This window comes from Podarcis filfolensis (genome assembly GCF_964270895.1).
Source record: "Podarcis filfolensis genome assembly, chromosome: 17".
NCBI lineage: Eukaryota > Metazoa > Chordata > Lepidosauria > Squamata > Lacertidae > Podarcis > Podarcis filfolensis.
This window is the reverse complement of record NC_139621.1, coordinates 38,558,963-38,577,008: the sequence shown is the minus strand read 5'-3', so window position 1 is coordinate 38,577,008 and position 18,046 is coordinate 38,558,963. Positions and strand designations below refer to the sequence as shown.

Sequence of the window (18,046 nt, the reverse complement as noted above, 5' to 3'; positions counted from 1 at the left end):
TTTTGCTCCCCCCGCCCCCGGGCCTGGGCCCTTCGCAAAGGCCAGCCTTGCCAACTCCTAGATATGCCCCATGGCTGCCCTGGGATCTTTGAATGAAGGGCAGTATATCAATTTAATTTTAAAAGCTAAAGTTATTCTAGCCAGCATCAACAGAAGCTTAATGTCAAGATCAAGGGAAGTAAAAGCCTTGGTCAGACCACACCTGGAATACTGTGCCCAGTTCTGGGCGCCAAACTTTAAGATGGATATTGGCAAGCTGAAATGTAGGCAGAGGAGGGCAACCAAGATGATAAAGGGTTTGGATGCCAAGCTTTATGAGGAACAATCAAGTCGGTTATGTTTAGCCTGGGAAAGAGGAGGCTGAGAGGATATATGATAGCTATCTTCAAATATCTAAATCAGGGGTCAGCAACCTTTTTCAGCCGTGGGCCGGTCTACTGTCCCTCAGACCATGTGGTGGGCCAGACTATCGTATTTTTCGCTCTATAAGATGCATCAGAGCATAAGACGCACCTAGTTTTTGGAGGAGGAAAACAAGAAAAAATATATTCTGAATCTCAGAAGCCAGAACAACAAGAGGGATCGCTGTGCAGCAAAAGCAGCGATCCCTCTTGCTGTTCTGGCTTCTGGGGTAGCTGCGCAGCCTGCATTCGCTCCATAAGACACACACACGTTTCCCCTTACTTTTTAGGAGGGAAAAAGTGAGACTTATAGAGCAAAAAATACGGTATTTTGGCAGGAGGGGAGGGGAATGAATGAATTCCTATGCCCCACAAATAACCCAGAGATGCATTTCAAATAAAAGGACACATTCTACTCATGTAAAAACATGCTGATTCCCGGACTGTCTGTGGGCCAGATTGAGAAGGCGATTGGGCCAGATCTGGCCCCCGGGCCTTAGGTTGCCTACCCGTGATCTAAAGGGTGTCAAATGGAAGATGAAGCAAGCTTGTTTTCTCTTGCTCTGGAGGACAGGACCCAAACCAGTAGATTTAAGTTGCTGGAAAGGAGATGCCAACTAAACATCAGGAAGAACTTTCTGACAGTAAGAGCTATTCAGCAGTGAAACGAGCTCCCTGGGAAGTGGCGCCTTGTCCTTCCTTGCAGGTTTTTAAGCAGAGGTTGGATGGCCACCTGCCATGGATGCTCTGGCTGAGGTTCATGTGTGGCAGGGAGTTGGGTGGTCCCTTCCAACTCTACAGCTCTATGATTCTATATGTGATTCTGTCTAGCTCTAAACAAAGCATAGCAGCAAAGAAATTGCTTCCTTGGATAGAAGAATGGCAGGTGAAGATGATGGATTTTTCAGAGCTAGCCGACCTAACCGGAAGAGTCCGCAACCAGAAGGAGGAGGAGTATCAGGAAGAGTAGATTAAATTTAATGATTATTTAGTTAAAATATGTTAAGTTAAATTAACTGAAAACAGCTTGCAGATACTTAATTGGCTTAGGATTTTATTTATGTTAAGTGATGAATTAATATGTTTAATTTCATAAAGTGAAGATTTAAGGATGTTAATGTTTAAGTTAAATTTTATAAGAACTGTGATTTGGGAAACCGTTAAAAGGATATGCAATGAAATTCAACCAAGGGGAAGCGGGGAAGTCACTTAACAAAGTTAATAAGTGTAAATTTCAATAAGGCTATGATTTATGTTTGTTTGTCTTATGTGTTTGTTTGTTTATAATATTGTGAAAACCAATAAAAAAAATTGGGGAAAAAAAGAAATTGCTTCCTTGGCTTATTTGTTACTCGCGTCTTAGTTTCTGAGAGTTTTGTTTTAGTGTTTTAGATTTCAGCTTAACAAACGAGCAAACACACACACACACACACACACACACACACACACACACACACCGTCCACATATTGCATTGGGGAGAGGCACCTGTGGCTGAGATAATGGCTATGTATTCCAGTGTTTTACCGTCTCACTATAGGTTTTCTGTGTGTGTTATCACAGCTGACCTCTATTATCTTCTCCACAGTATCTGGTGAGGTAGATACTGATAGACAACCAGTTAATTGCCAGTTTAGAACTGTCAGCTACATATTATTAAATATACAACAGCACAGACAAACAGTGCAGGAAATAATTCAAGTATTGATAGTTCCTTAAAAAAGGATTTTTCAGTGACTACATTAACAAATATTATCACCATAGTGCAGGCTGGGAGGGATAAATTCCTGAAAGAGCAGTCTTTTGACTCTTAGCTGCATGTTTAGTGATTTCCTCTACACATATTCTCAAGTCTATGGTTTCCAGACACCTGTACTTCCTGTTGTCTACACCATAGATTTGTCATTACAGACTGAGAAGTAGGGATGATTTCCGGTTTCAATACAATTTTCCCCCCAACTGCAGGGGACTGAAAGCCGTCTATGGAAATCAAGGGAGAAAGTCAGGATTTTAGTGAATGTGTGACTTGATAGCAGCCTATCTTTCCAGCAGTTCAATGTACTGTACCAGGAAAAACAGAAGTTCCTTCTCTTTGAGTTTTTTGTTTTTGCATTTTACAGTGCAACATGGTTGCATTCAAGTCAACGAAGCACAAGTCTTCTCCATTCAATTGAGTGTTATGAGTGTTTTGTTTGAGGGGTTTGGGGTAATAAATGCAAATGCCAATTCAGACCCCACTCTGATCGACAATGCTAACACTGGACTATACAGTACGGATGGTTGTATACTCCTTTCTTTCAACTTCAGCCTGACCCTCGGTTTGCAATGAGGGTTGCACTGCACTGTTGTATACCAGCCTTACCCTACATCTGCAATGTGCATTCTGGGCTACATTGTGGGGCTGTTGTAATAAGCTGTACTGGCGTTGCAATTTGCAGTCTATTTTTTAAAATATTTGAAAAACACCCCCCTCCACATTTCCTGAGCTAGAAAAGTCGGGAATGCCCCTTTTTCCTTGTTCGTTGGGTGGGGGAGTCAATGTGGAGGAACATAGGTAAAGGTAAAGGGACCCCTGACCATTAGATCAGTCGTGACCGACTCTGGGGTTGCGGCGCTCATCTCGCTTTACTGGCCGAGGGAGCCGGCGTACAGCTTCCGGGTCATGTGGCCAGCATGACTAAGCCGCTTCCGGCGAACCAGAGCAGCACACGGAAACGCCGTTCACCTTCCCGCCAGGGGAGTACCTATTGATCTACGTGCTTTCGAACTGCTAGGTTGGCAGGAGCTGGGACCGAGCAACGGGAGCTCATCCAATCGCAGGGATTCGAACCGCCGACCTTCTGATCGGCAAGTCCTAGGCTCTGTGGTTTAACCCACAGCGCCACCTGCATCCCTATGTGGAGGAACATACTGGTACAGTAAAATCTAGCATTTCTCCATTCATGGAGCTCTCACTTCTACACCAGGGGGAATTTTAAAATGGCTTTTCACATGTAAAGAAGAAATTACCTATGTGGATAATGGGGTTCTTCTCTCTCCCCCCATCTCTGTGCTCTGCAAAGTAACTCAAAACCAGAGGTTCAGAATGATACATTATATGAACTTCCTGTTTCCATATACTTTTTTTTCCTTCCAAGAGGCTAAAGTGAAAGCGGACTACAGTCATACCTCTGGCTACAGACGCTTCAGGTTGCATTTTTTTGGACCCGCCGAAACCCAGAAGTACCCGAACGGGTTACTTATGGGATTTGGCGGTCACGCATGCGCAGAAGCACTAAATCATCCTTTGCGCATGCGCAGAAGCGCAGAATTGCAACCCGTGTGTGCAACCCACAAATGTATCACTTTGTTGCTGTGTATTGGGGGAGGTGTATAGTGGGTTGTTAGGGGAGGGTAGTAAATTTGGTGGGGGACATGTCGTGAGGTAGTTTGTCCACCTTTGGTCCCGACCCTGCACTCAACTCTCACCTGTGGCTCCTAGAAGCTGTCAGCATGTCACAGTGGCCCCACCCCCTGGAACAGCTTCGACTGGTCAGCTAGACCAGCTAAGGGTAGCCAATGAGTCTCAAACCCTCAGTGAGTTAGAGACTTCCCCTGTATGAGAAGACAGACTCTGGCAGATTCAGTGGAAGAGACCAATAGTGGTTCCAACGGTCATGTAATGGTTCTAGGGGTTGCTCGTGCGTAAACCGGTGCCACACCTGGCTGGGTTGCCTGAGTGAACCTTTTCTGTCCGGACAGCCACTCACCCGTGGCTGTCTCAATCGCTGGCAGAATCCGTCAGTGGGCGTTTCTTGAACTTCTTCCAGCAAAGAAGCTCTTTGACGCCTAGTCTCCGCCTACTCTCCCTGCGCGGAAGCCTTCTGCGCAAGGTGGGTGTGGGCAGCGGAGGACCCGTGCTCTCCCCGCTGGTCCCCGGCGAGGAGTCATGGAGCCACCTCGCCGATTCCCCCATCTGCTCCCCTTCTCCACTGGTGCTACTCTGATTCCCTTCCGCAGAAGATGGGCTGCCTCTCCCCATCCCAGGACGCTCTCTGGAATCCCTCTGGAGCCCGCTCTCTCCCTCCGGCCCTGATGGCAGTTCCCTGACAGGTCAAGAAGGAGATTTCTGCATGTGCTCTGGAGGGGAGTGAGGGGCAGATGGGGCTCATCAACCTGGGAAGGTAGTCCATCTAGGAAAAGGAAAACTCTGATCCTAAACCTCTGATGCTTTGAGGGATATCTTAGGAAGAAGGCAAGGCTAAGCAGTAAGCTCTACACCAATCCAGAGTCCCTAAAAAGGCTGGATGGTGCCTTGTATACCTCCTTCCAGCAACTCCTGCAGCCAAGTTGTTGCCAAATGTATGGCTCTGCTTTCCTTTGGACATCAGCAAGGCTGAAACATCACCTTGCCAACAAAGGTCCGTATAGTTAAAACTATGGGTTTCCCAGTAGTGATGTATGGAAGTGAGAGCTGGACCATAAAGAAGGCTGATCGCTGAAGAATGGATGCTTTTGAGTTGTCTACTGAACTCAACTGCAAGCTGCCTTGAGAGCAGGCTGATCACATGATCACTCTCCATAAAATAGATGGTGGAGGCCCAGGGATGTTGCCCCTCCACTTCCTCAGAGGACATGGTTCCCAGACCCCTCACCACCCTGGCAACACCCTCCTATGGACACACACTTCTAAAGTGTGGTCTGAAGACCAAGAAACCACCACCTTACTGAAGCTGAGCAGGTCAAGGTATGGTTGGTGCCTGGATAGATGATGGTCTGGGAACCACATGTAAGCTGCCTTGGGTCCCAAGGTGAGAGAAAGGCAGAATATAAACTTATTCCTGTGCACTTCCTCCTCAAGTAAGAATGTGGCCAATGGCCCATCTAGTCCAGCATCCTGTTCTCACAGTGGCCAACCAGCTGTCTTTCTGAAACCTGCAAGCAGGATGCAAAGCACCAGAGCACTCTTCCCAGCAACTGGTATGCAGAAGCATAGTTTAGCTATGTGCTGCGAGAAGAAGTCCGTCCTTTTATCTTTCCTGAATCCTCACACATTCAGTTTCATTGCAGGTCGATGAGCCCTAGTGTTATGAGAGACAGAAAACACCTCTTCTCTATCCATTTTCTCCATGCATAATTTCATGAACTATATCATGTTGTTTCTTACCTGCTTTTTATCTAAACTAACAAGTCCCCAAACCTGCAACCTTTCTTTAATAGGTCACCCGCTTGATCATTTTGGTTGCCCTTTTCTGAACCTTTCTCAACTTTGCAATATCCTTCTTGAGGTAACCAGAACTGTATACAGTGGTACCTCAGGTTACATACGCTTCAGGTTACAGACTCCCCTAACCCAGAAATAGTACCTCGGGTTAAGAACTTTGCTTCAGGATGAGAACAGAAATTGTGCTCCGGTGGTGTGGCGGCAGCAGGAGGCCCCATTACCTAAAGTGGTGCTTCAGGTTAAGTACAGTTTCAGGTTAAGAACAGACCTCCAGAACAAATTAAGTACTTAACCCGAGGTACCACTGTACAGTATTCCAAATGCATTCACAGAATCACAGAATAGTAGAGTTGGAAGGGACCATGAGGGTCATCTAGTCCAACCCCCTATAATGCAGGAATCTTTCACCCAATATGGGTCTTGAACCCACAGCCTTGAGATGAAGAGTCTCATGCTCTACCAACTGAGCTATCTGTTCACACCATAGATTTGTATAATGGCATTATGATATTGGCAGTTACATTTTTCAATTCATTTCCCAAGGATCCCTAGAACGGAATCTGCCTTCTTCATGGCCAATGCACACTGGGTTGACCTCTTCATTAAGCTATCTACTATGACCAGCGTTGGAAATTCGCCAGGCACATTGTGCACCTTGCAATTGGCCACTTGCAACCAAGTGAAGAAGCTCAGGTGCCAGGATGGCGCCTGATGTCTCCACCAACTGGAGGTGCATGCCAGCAGATCCTTGAATCTTGACTGTTTTCACACACTAGCAACACATCCTCTAGAATTCTATTCATTATATTTTATCCGCACAGAATGAATTTCAGGAACCAAAAAGCAGTACTGAAAAATACAACTTTCAAGCCATCCGGCCCCAAAATGGCAACTAGGCATTCCGTTTTCGCAACTGCAACCCTGGTTTAAGGAGCCATTTGGTGCCTAGCTTAAAAAGCAGAGACATCACCTTGCCAACAAAGGTCCGTATAGTTAAAGCCATGGTTTTCCCAGTGGTGATGTATGGAAGTGAGAGCTGGACCATAAAGAAGACTGATCGCCGAAGAATGGATGCTTTTGAATTCTGGTGCTGGAGGAGACTCTTGAGAGTCCCATGGACTGCAAGAAGATCAAACCTATCCATTCTGAAGGAAATCAGCCCTGAGTGCTCACTGGAAGGACAGATCCTGAAGCTGAGGCTCCAAGACTTTGGCCACCTCATGAGAAAAGAAGACTCCCTGGAAAAGACCCTGATGCTGGGAAAGATGGAGGGCACAAGGAGAAGGACGAGATGGCTGGACAGTGTTCTCGAAGCTACCAGCATGAGGGAGGCAGTGGAAGACAGGAGTGCCTGGCGTGCTCTGGTCCAGGGGGTCACGAAGAGTCAGACACGACTAAATGACTAAACAACAACAACAAGGCTTGGGAGGTGGGGGGTCTTGTCCTCTGGGCAGCCCAGGACCTCCAGACACACTGCCCAGGCTTGTACCTGAGTGAAGTCACTTCGGTGCTGCTAACACAGTGACTTTAGTTCAACCCCTGAGGCACACTCCATTGTCTCTTGAAACAGACGGATGAGGGAGGTTTCTGAAGTTTGTGAAAGGGAAGTATTTCCCCCTTCCCCCCGATTCTTTTTAATATAATGACACACAACCCCCTCTGCCTCTGGCCCCCTCTTCTAGGTTATTATATGCTACTAAGGCTTCATGCTGGCTCGTCACCTCCTCCTCTTTTTGCCCTCCCCACAAGCACAACCCTCACTATTTCATGGCTTTGGGAAGCCAAAAAGCATGCTCAATCCTTGTTAGTTTCTTTTAATGTCGAACTTAATGTACTTATACTCCCCAGGGCACAAGAAACAACTCCCTCATTTTGGAGTAGGCAAGTTTTGTTGTGAAATCAGTGGACCATCCATATTTGATTTCAGACCTGCAGTAAAGTTGTCCAGTGTATTCCAAACTCCTAAAAAGATTACTCCTGTTCGGATCTCCAACCATCCCAGAAAAGAGCCATGTACCATGTAGTAGCATTGTTTGTTGGCAAGGGGAATGTTTCAGAAACAAGGAAGGAATGAATACACACACACACACACACACACACACACACACACACACACACACACATCTTCCTGTCCGAAAAATTTCCTCCACCAAACTATATAGTGCTAGGGCTCAAGTTGATGGCTAGCTTCAGCCACAAATCAGAGCACTTTATTTCTATATAGAAGCCAGGGGATTGGGCATTCTGGAGAGTAGAAAGGAAGAATGTCCTTCTCCTGAGAAACTTCTCCATATAGTCTAGGAACAGGAAATTTGTAACCTCACAATCTGCATCTACCCACTCCTAATGCCGGCAGGAACTCAGTTGCCATTGTACTTCAAAGCTCAAAACATAAGACAATGGTGTTTCCAGGTCAACAAACACAGTTCATTAAAAACTCACTGTCATAATAAGTTTGTATCTGCTTCACTATTAGAATGCATTTGTGAGCACTAGAATATGATTGGAACTGCTGCTGCAGAATTAGAAAGTTTACAGTACAACCCAGTGCCTGTTTACTTGGAATTAAGTCCCGCTATGTTCAAGGAGATAAGTTTTCTTGTCATGGCAGAGGGTTGGAATAGATGGCCTTTGGGGTCCCTTCCAATTCTACAGTTCTATGATTCTATTTTTTATGGCAGATTGTAACTGTGAGGCTTTGCAATACAAGTCGTCCAGAATTAAAGAAAAGCATTGTGGGCTTAGGGTTAAGAATGATAAAAAAATAGTTGAAGGCGTCCAAAAGTCAGCAGAGGGAGATGTTGACTTACAGGTTAGGAGCACAGTTAATATCCAAGATTTCAGTGATTCTGTTCATTCCTATGTTTAGTTTCCCCCCATTGTGATAACTTACTAGATTTTATGTAAGGCAGGAGTGTTGCACAGTACATAAAGGATTCAGGGCAGAGAGCCAAATTTGAATACAATCCACATATACTAATTTATATGTATAGGTGCCTCTGGGAAAATGAGATGAGGAGGGCTACACTTTGCAGTGTGCCCAGCTCTCTCAGGGGTGCAAGCCTGGGCAGTGTGCATGGAGGTCCTGAGCTGCCCAGTCAACAAGACTCCCCCACCCCCACCTTGGGCTCACGGATGTGGTCCAAAGGAAATCAGAGCAATACGTTTGGCACCAACTTGGCTGCAGCAGTTACAGGAAGGAGGCATACAAAGGAACATCCAACTGCCTGAGGGACTCCTCTCTGGATTTGTGCAAGGTTAATCCTTTGTTCTTGTTGTTTAGTCATTTAGTCGTGTCCGACTCTTCGTGACCCCCTGGACCAGAGCACGCCAGGCACTCCTGTCTTCCACTGCCTCCTGCAGTTTGGTCAAACTCATGCTTGTAGCTTCGAGAACATTGTCCAACCATCTCGTCCTCTGTCGTCCCCTTCTCCTTGTGCCCTCCATCTTTCCCAGCATCAGGGTCATTTCCAGGGAGTCTTCTCTTCTCATGAGGTGGCCAAAGTCTTGGAGCCTCAGCTTCAGGATCTGTCCTTCCAGTGAGCACTCAGGGCTGATTTCCTTCAGAATGGATAGGTTTGATCTCCTTGCAGTCCATGGGACTCTCAAGAGTCTCCTCCAGCACCAGAATTCAAAAGCATCCATTCTTCGGCGATCAGCCTTCTTGATGGTCCAGCTCTCACTTCCATACATCACTACTGGGAAAACCAGAGCTTTTACTATACGGACCTTTTACTCCTTAGCCTTGTTTGCTCCTTAGCCTTGCCTTTTCTTGAAGGTGTCCTGCAAGGCAGCGGGTAGGGACTGTTCCTCAGGGTTTACTCCCGAAGCTTTTCTAATGGATTAGTATAGCTGTCAAGGCAGCGGAGGTTTAGGACTGGAGCGTTCCTCTTCCTATAAAATTAAAGGGCGATAAGTGGGAAGGGATCCCGTGTCTGCAACAAACAACAATGGGCTCAGGCCCCCTGGGCCACCCCTTAATACTGCCCCTGACTTGTAAGATGTTTCTTCTCAGATGCCTTTAAAGAAGGGACTGTTCTCAAGCTCAGTCTTGGTCACAAGGCTGTGCAGGGCAAAATGAACTGTCAGTTTAGAGCTGATTGCATTAAATTTTTTGCTCAAGAAAATATCAGAAAATATACCTAAGATTAAGTTATGGGAGCTGAATCTTGCATTATTCCAATGAAGGCTTAGATGTAGATTTTTGAACCCCCTCCCTTATGATAGTATGGTTGTCATGATACTAACAATCTAGTAGTGTCATGGATTGGGGAAAAGGGGACAGCTCAAAGGCTGGGTGAAAATCTTCCACAAGCCAGATGTGGCCCACGTGCTCCCTCACTTGCTTATCCTTCAAATTTGGCAAAATGCTTTCACTTCCTGGCATTGCACTCCTGCTTTCTATACAGGACAAACTGATCTAGGTGTATGCAAAATAATGTAATGACATAGTAACTCTGCCATCAGAAATGGTAAGATCAAGAAACCAGTGGGGGAAGATTTCAGTCTCCCAGGATACTCCATGGCTGATGTGAAAATTGGGAAATGATTTCAAAGGCTCAATTTGGTGTGAAACAGCTGAATCGGAATTCATCAAGAAGTTGTGTTCTGTACATAAAGCCTTGGGCAGAGACAGTGCTTTCCTGTCCCACACTGGGTGCTGATTAACATAGCAAAACTGGGATAGCGGCAAGAGTTTTCAGAGGAGTACTCATGCCCATCTGTTGCAGCAAAAATGACGGTGCTGTGGCACCTTAAACTCTCAACCAATTTCTCTGCAACTGTGTTATGTATAAAACATAGTTTTACAGTGGTGCCCCGCAAGACGAATGCCTCGCAAGACGGAAAACTCGCTAGACGAAAGGGTTTTCCGTTTTTTGAGCTGCTTCGCAAGACGAATTTCCCTATGGGCTTGCTTCGCAAGACGAAAACGTCTTGCAAGTTTGTTTCCTTTTTCTTAACACCGTTAATACAGTTGTGACTTGACTTCGAGGAGCAACTCATAGAACGCAGTGTACATAGTAGCCTTTTTTGAGGTTTTTAAAGACTTTGGTATTTTTGAAGCTTTTCCAAAACTTCTTTTGCAGCCATTTGGTAAGTTAAGCTTTTAAAACTTTTTTGGGGGGTTTTGGATTGGGGTGTTTGGAATTCAAGGACTTGGTGTTGGGGAGGGGTTTGCAAGAATCTGGAAGCTTGTGTTTTTTTCCTGCATTTTTATGATTTTCTGTGACCATTGGCCCACTCTGCTGTTTTTTAAAAAAATTTCTGGGTTTGAATTTTGAAATGCTCTTTACAGTATGTATGACTTTAAAGAGCACTTAATAAACTCTTGTTGTACCAAATTTGGCTTTGTTTGGACTTTTTTTGACCATAGGAACGCATTAATTGATTTTCAATGCATTCCTATGGGATTTCGTGCTTCGCAAGACGAAAAATTCGCTAGATGAAAAAATTCGCGGAATGAATTAATTTCGTCTTGCGAGGCACCACTGTAATTGACTGTATGCACACACTTCATTCATGCAGTGGTGGACCTAACTGAGGGGGTAACCCATGTGGTGCCCTTCACATGATGTTGGAATAAGATCCTCATCATCCCTGGCCGCTGGTGATGCTGGCTGGGGCTCTTGAACGTTGAGAGTCTAGCATCACCTGGAGGGCCCCACGCTGGCTCTCCCCAATATGCTGCGGAACTGTATACCATGTTAAACCTGTTAGCATTTAAAGTGCCACAGGCCTCAGCCCGCCCTTCTTGACCCTGCATCCCCAGCTTTTGGTGCACTACAACTCAGCATCCCTAGCTAGCAGGGCTAGTGGTTAGGGATGGTGGGAGTTGCAGTCCAACAACAGCTCAGTTGGTAGAGTACAAGGGGTCTTAATCTCAGGGTCATGGGTTTGAGCAGAGGTGGATTTAGGGGAGTGCACCATCCACCACCTTATTTCCCCAGAGGCACCTGTACATAGAAATTAGCATATGCAATTTATATGCAGTTTTTGTTCTGTGGACCTGTGCCCTGAATCCTTAAGTAGATTTTGAATGGAAGGCAAAAGGTGCTGAATTTAAGACCCCAAGGTCTGCCAATGGTTCGAGCCCTACATTGGGCAAAAGATTCCTGACTTGGGTTAGGCTAGATGACCCTAGTGGTGCCTTCTAACTCCAAGATGTTATGATTCTATGATTCTACCTGTCTGAGATGATCGACCTGAGATTCCCGCATTGCAGGGGGTTGGACTAGATGACCCTCAGGTCCCTCCTAACCCTACGAATTATCCTGGGACCCAAGGTCCAGAAAGACTGCCAGGGGCCTCCAGTTGCCTTTAAGGAAAAGGCTCTCCTACTACTCATTACCTAAGATATATGAAGGTAGGGGATATATATCGGAAAGTTCTCAACGCACAGAAGCTCCTCGAATTTGGAATAATACGGAGAGGCCAGCCCAGGGGTAGGCAACCTAAGGCCCATGGGCCAGATGGGGCCCCATCGCCTTCTCAATCCGGCCCACGGATGATATGGGAATCAGCGTGTTTTTACACGAGTAGAATGTGTGCTTTTATTTAAAATGCATCTCTGGGTTATTTGTGGGGCATGGGAATTCATTCTTATTTTTCAAAATATAGTCCGGCTCCCCCACATGGTCTGAGGGACGGTGGACTGGCCCACGGCTGGAAAAGGTTGCTGACCCCTGGGCCAGCCCGTTGGCTACCTTGCAGCATGGCTTATTTTTTTCTGGTTTCAGAAATGGCACCCACCACTTGCAAAGAGATCCATGAATGACCTGGTGCATGCAAGGCATTGTTGTTGTTGTTGTTTAGTCGTTTAGTTGTGTCCGACTCTTCGTGACCCCCTGGACCAGAGCACGCCAGGCCCTCCTGTCTTCCACTGCCTCCCAGAGTTTGGTCAAACTCATGCTGGTAGCTTTGAGAACACTATCCAACCTTCTCGTCCTCTGTCGTCCCCTTCTCCTTGTGCCCTCCATCTTTCCCAACATCAGGGTCTTTTCCAAGGAGTCTTCTCATGAGGTGGCCAAAGTCTTGGAGCCTCAGCTTCAGGATCTGTCCTTCCAGTGAGCATCCAGGACTGATTTCCTTCAGAATGGACAGGGTTGATCTTCTTGCAGTCCATGGGACTCTCAAGAGTCTCCTCCAGCACCAGAATTCAAAAGCATCCATTCTTCGGCGATCAGCCTTCTTGATGGTCCAGCTCTCACTTCCGTACATCACTACTGGGAAAACTATAGGGCAAGGCATACCTGGGGGTATTGAGAGCAGGACTTCTGCTACCAAGACGAGGCCCCGCCAACCAACCCCGCTCCGCCCGTTCTTCCCTCGCCGACCCCGGGCCGCCCTCGAGGGTGGAGCGCCAGAGCCCTCGGCGCGCCCTGGACGCCACTGCAGCGCTGCCGCCTCCGCGCCCTACTCCGCCGACTTGGCGCTTCCCCGACGGGGTTTCTCCAGCGCAGCCCTCCGTCGCCCCCTCACGCCCTCTCTCTCTCTCCGGAGGCGGACGGACGGGACGGACAGACGGCAGCTGAGGGAAGCCCGGCGGCTGCCCCGTCTACCTGGCAAGGTCATAGCGGGCTGGCCATGGAGGAGGCCGGGCGCCTTTGGCTGCGGGGAAGCGGCTGGCCGGCAGGTGGGCTCGCCCTGGGCGCGCGGCGCGCGGCGCTGCCGGTGGGCTGGACCTGCGCGTCTTCGCGGGGCGAGTAGACGGACGGACGGACGGCCGAGTTGCGCGTCGTCGCTGCGGCTGCTGCTCGGGAAGCGGCGGAAAAGTTTCCCTGTGGGCGCTGCTGCGCACTCCGGAGCGCGCGGCTGCTGCGTCTTCTTCTTCTCCGTGAGAAATTCTGGTCCTGGCAGGCGCGCGGGGGACGGAGCGAGGGTGAGAGTGTGTCGCTTTCTTTGGGGGGGCCCTCTGCTTTTACCTGGGGGTGTCTTGGGAGGGGGGCTTTTGGGGGGCTTCTTCTTAACACCCACCCACCGACGGGCAAGTTTGCGGCCGGTTTTGAGGCAGCTGTGCGCTGGGCTGGTGAAGGAGCCTTTCGGGTTTGTGTGCTTTTTTATTTATTTAACAAAAAACCTCGTTGTCCGAACACGTCTCAGTTTAGAAGTGGATTTGGAAGTGGGCTCCAGAGTGGGAACTTGGGTTGCGAGCCTATAGCGCATTTCCGTCAGAGCAAACCCCGTCGAAACGAAGCGGGTCTCGCTGCCGAGTCAACAAGCTTAGGATTTCGTTGCGCGGCGCCTTCCAAGGGTGCCAAATTGAATAAAATATTGGGGGGGGGGCAAGTGAGCCCCGCCCCGCATAATTGATCACATGACACTGTTTGAATGGCAATGGATGGGCCCAGCCCCCCCCCAAATATTTTATGGGGGGGCCTAGGAGTTGGCTCCTATGGCCCCTTCATATTCATAGGAGAGCCCCACCCTGGGAAGCAAGGCCCTCTGGGTCCAGCAGTGGCAACCTCAGGTTCCTAAAAATCGATGGGTCTCGGAATCATAGAATCGTAGGGTTGGAGAGGGACCCGCGAGGGTCATCTAGTCCAACCCGCAGGAATCTCGGTAATACAGTGGTACCTCGGGTTAAGAACTTAATTCGTTCTGGAGGTCTGTTCTTAACCTGAAACTGTTCTTAACCTGAAGCACTACTTTAGCTAATGGGGCCTCCTGCTGCCGCTGCGCCGTCTGAGCACGATTTCTGTTCTCATCCTGAAGCACAGTTCTTAACCCAAGGTAATATTTCTGGGTTAGCGGAGTCCGTAACCTGAAGTATATGTAACCTGAAGTGTATGTAACCCGAGGTACCACTGTACATGACAGATGGCCACCCAACTCAGTTGGTAAAGCATGAGACTCGGGTTCGAGTCCCATGTTGGGCAAACGATTCCTGCATTGCAGTGGGTTGGACTAGATGACTCCCGTGCTCCCTTCCAATTCTATGATTCAGCCTCTGCTTACAAAACCTGCAGGGAAGGAGAGTCCATCACCTTCCAAGGAAGTCCGTTTCACTGTTGAGCAGCTCTTACTGCAAGCGTGTTGGGGATTGGGCTGCCGACCTAACAACTGTGACGTGGGTCCTTGCTGTCCTCCCTGGTTGTGTTTTGTGTCCTGTAAATCACGTGTGGATCAAAGTGAGAAAAGGTAACTGTGGATTAGAATGATTAACTCAGGGCCAGTTTCCAGCGAGGTTGCAGCAAAGATGAGATTGGCACAACTTGTGAAATCAAGTGTTCTGGCGAGGGAACTGTAAATGAGAGCATGTGAAATACATCTCAGGCTCCGGGTTGCTGCCGTTTTTTTGTTTTAAACCAAATTAGAGGGTTTGGTGGGCACAATGCAGCGGGAAGGTCTCTTGCAGGAGCTGCATTGAAATAAAAAGGATCTGCTCAGGACAGAGTTCGTTTCAAGAGAGCATGCTTGGGAGCAATTCTTTGTGAATTGGGCTCCGCAGCTACAATCACGTGCACATGTGGGGGAAAGTCCCATTGAACTTGGTTTCCTGTAGTGAGCAAGAATTGTTTTTCAGACACTCAGGCAGAGAAGTGGGTTCTTTGGGGTTTTTTGTTGTATAATGAACATAACATTTAAAAAAAAAAACAGTCTTAACTTTTGCATTGATATTTGTGCAGCATCACTTCTACATAGTTCATGCCTGCAGAGCCCAGATGGGCAGTTACCTTTTTCAGTCTGACGACCAAGATTGTCAATAATTTAGAGACACCCCCCCACACAATTGAAGAAACGTGGGGCCCCAGCTGCTGTTGAACTACAGCTCCCATCAACCTTAGCTAGCAGGACCAGTGGTCAAGGATGATGGGAGATGTAGTCCAACAACAGCTGGGAACCCAAGTTTGAGAAACACCGACCCTACATAAAGGAAAAGCAGGACTATGAAGTGATGCTACACAGTGTAGCAATCTAAACTACCCACCACAACTCCCCTTGGCTGAGCAAATGACGTGTGTCAATTTTTCAACAGTTGCTCTTAAGTCACAATTAAGCCTGTGTGGCTGAGGTAAGCCAGTAAATATTCTTTGGGGCTAGTGATTTTTATGGGGTTGTTGATTTAGCTAGCTCGTAAGGTAAAGGTAAAGGTAAAGGGAACCCCTGACCATTAGGTCCAGTCATGACCGACTCTGGGGTTGCGGCGCTCATCTCGCTTTATTGGCCGAGGGAGCCGGCGTACAGCTTCCGGGTCATGTGGCCAGCATGACTAAGCCGCTTCTGGAGAACCAGAGCAGTGCACAGAAATGCTGTTTACTTTCCCGCCAGAGTGGTACCTATTTATCTACTTGCACTTTGACGTGCTTTCGAACTGCTAGGTGGGCAGGAGCAGGGACCGAGCAACGGGAGCTCACCCCATCGCAGGGATTCGAACCGCCGACCTTCTGATCGGCAAGTCCTAGGCTCTGTGGTTTAACCCACAGCGCCACCCACGTCCCTTAGCTAGCTTGTAAATATGTTTAAATAACTAAATGGGAGATAATATCATAGGTATCCAGCCCCCCAAAGTATGTAGTGAGACAATGTTCCTTCTAAATTGCCTCAAGAAGTGCACCCAACAGAGGCATAAATCTCTCCTTAAACAAAGTATTTCCTCGCAAATCAGATTCTTTCCCCCTCTCCTTTTATGCAAGGTGCTCTTACTGTCCATGTGTCCTTCTCTCCCCTTCCTGCCCTGCATAGAGGCATCCACATTATTGTTTTTTTCTCAAGTGCACACAAACATATGTGCCCCTCTTCACCATCCACACTTGCTTTGCAAAGCAGTTTTGGGGAACAAGTGGTTTCACCGTCTGCAGGATTTTTTATTTAAAAAGGATTCTTCCTTTGACATCTCACCCCTGACTAGCTTGGCCCATGGCCAGCGGAAGTCATTGCTGGGCCACAGTAGGGATAGACTCTGTGATGTCAGGTTCTACGTGTTAGGAAGTGGGCTGTCCATTCAAGCAGGTCAGAAATAAATATGTAATCCAAGTTACGTAGAGGTCACATTCCATCCAGAACATCAAATAAGGATCAGAGGGGTCGGAAGCCGGTGCAGAGTCAGAGCCAGGAAGAGGGCAAGAGAAGTCACCAGCAAACTCTGCCACCTTGCGGCTCATCTTTAATTCCAGAACGGTTACAAGAAATTAAAAAGCACAGCTCCCAAAGCCCATCCTTGGGTGAACCCACCTCTTACATTCATCCACTGAGAGAACTTACCATCTATTCCTATTTGTTGCTTCCTGTTCTTTTACCAGTTACTAATCCATAAGAGTTACTAATCTTTCGGTCCCTGCTCCTGCCCACCTAGCAGTTCAAAAGCACCCTTAAGTGCAAGTAGATAAATAGGTACCGCTTTCTAGCGGGAAGGTAAATGGCGTTTCCGTGTGCTGCGCTGGTGCTGGCTCGCCAGAGCAGCTTCGTCACGCTGGCCACGTGACCCGGAAGTGTCTCCGGACAGCGCTGGCCCCCGGCCTCTTAAGTGAGATGGGCGCGCAACCCTAGAGTCGGACATGACTGGCCCGTACGGGCAGGGGTACCTTTACCTTTAATCCATAAGAGGGTCTCTACCCATGATAAGTAAGCTTACACAGGAGCCTTTGGGGAGGGACTTGGTCAAAAGCTTTATGAAAGCCAAAGGATAAAGTGTCTTCTGGATCACCCCATTCATGTGTTCATTGACACTATAAAACCCCCCCACCAACCTCTAAAATATTTGCTAGACAGGACTTACTGTTGAGGAGGCCATGCTGCTGGTTCTTCAGCAAGACTTGTTCTTCTTTATCTATATTGCAGATCATTTGGGGGTTATTACTTGTTGTTGTCATGTGAAGTCTTGTGTTTTTATACTGTAAACCGCCCTGTGATCTTTGAAGGGTGGTTTATTATTATTATTATTATTATTATTATTATTATTATTATTACTATTATTATTATTAATGTTGAGATCAGAATGATTTAAACATTGTATTTAACAGGGAAATTAAATTTGGAACTAAAGTTATAATGGCACAGTTGGTGAAATCAGGTGTTCTAGCACTGAAATTTTAACTTCACATATGCAAAATATGGTTTTGGTCATTTTAAAAACAATGAGAGGATTTAGTGAGCTCAATCCACCTGGAAATAATTGTGCATGAGCTGCATTGAATAAAGGGGATCTGCTTAAGAACATCACATTCCTAATCATTTAAGTGGAGCAGATGAGTAATCCTTAGTTAATTGGGATCTGGGCATCACTGCAATTCATACACAGAATCTGTGTGCTGCCTGGTGTCCTGCTTTGTCAAAAGCCCAGAGGTACTTATTCCAGTTTACTTGATGGATGAATTTGTGTAGGTCTGCTAAAGCAGTTAAAGAAATAATTTCATGGGAAGAATGAATGAGCAGATAGAATGGATAAGTAGAAATAAGCCAACTATTTGTGTCAATATATGTTTTTCTCCAAATGGGCTAGGCAAA

General features: G+C 47.2%; 1 protein-coding gene across 2 annotated transcripts in view; it reads left to right on the top strand.

Annotated features, from left to right (window-relative positions):
* Positions 1-12,964: 12,964 nt before the first annotated feature.
* CASR (calcium sensing receptor) overlaps positions 12,965-18,046 on the top strand; it is a 52,019-nt gene continuing 46,937 nt past the window's right edge. Inside the window, exon 1 of one of the 2 annotated variants that reach the window (XM_083592962.1) lies at positions 12,965-13,481. The gene's annotated coding sequence lies outside the window, so the exon portion shown is untranslated. Of the gene's footprint in view, positions 13,482-15,022; positions 15,104-18,046 lie in introns of those variants that run through there. The other variant, XM_083592963.1, reaches the window with a different exon arrangement.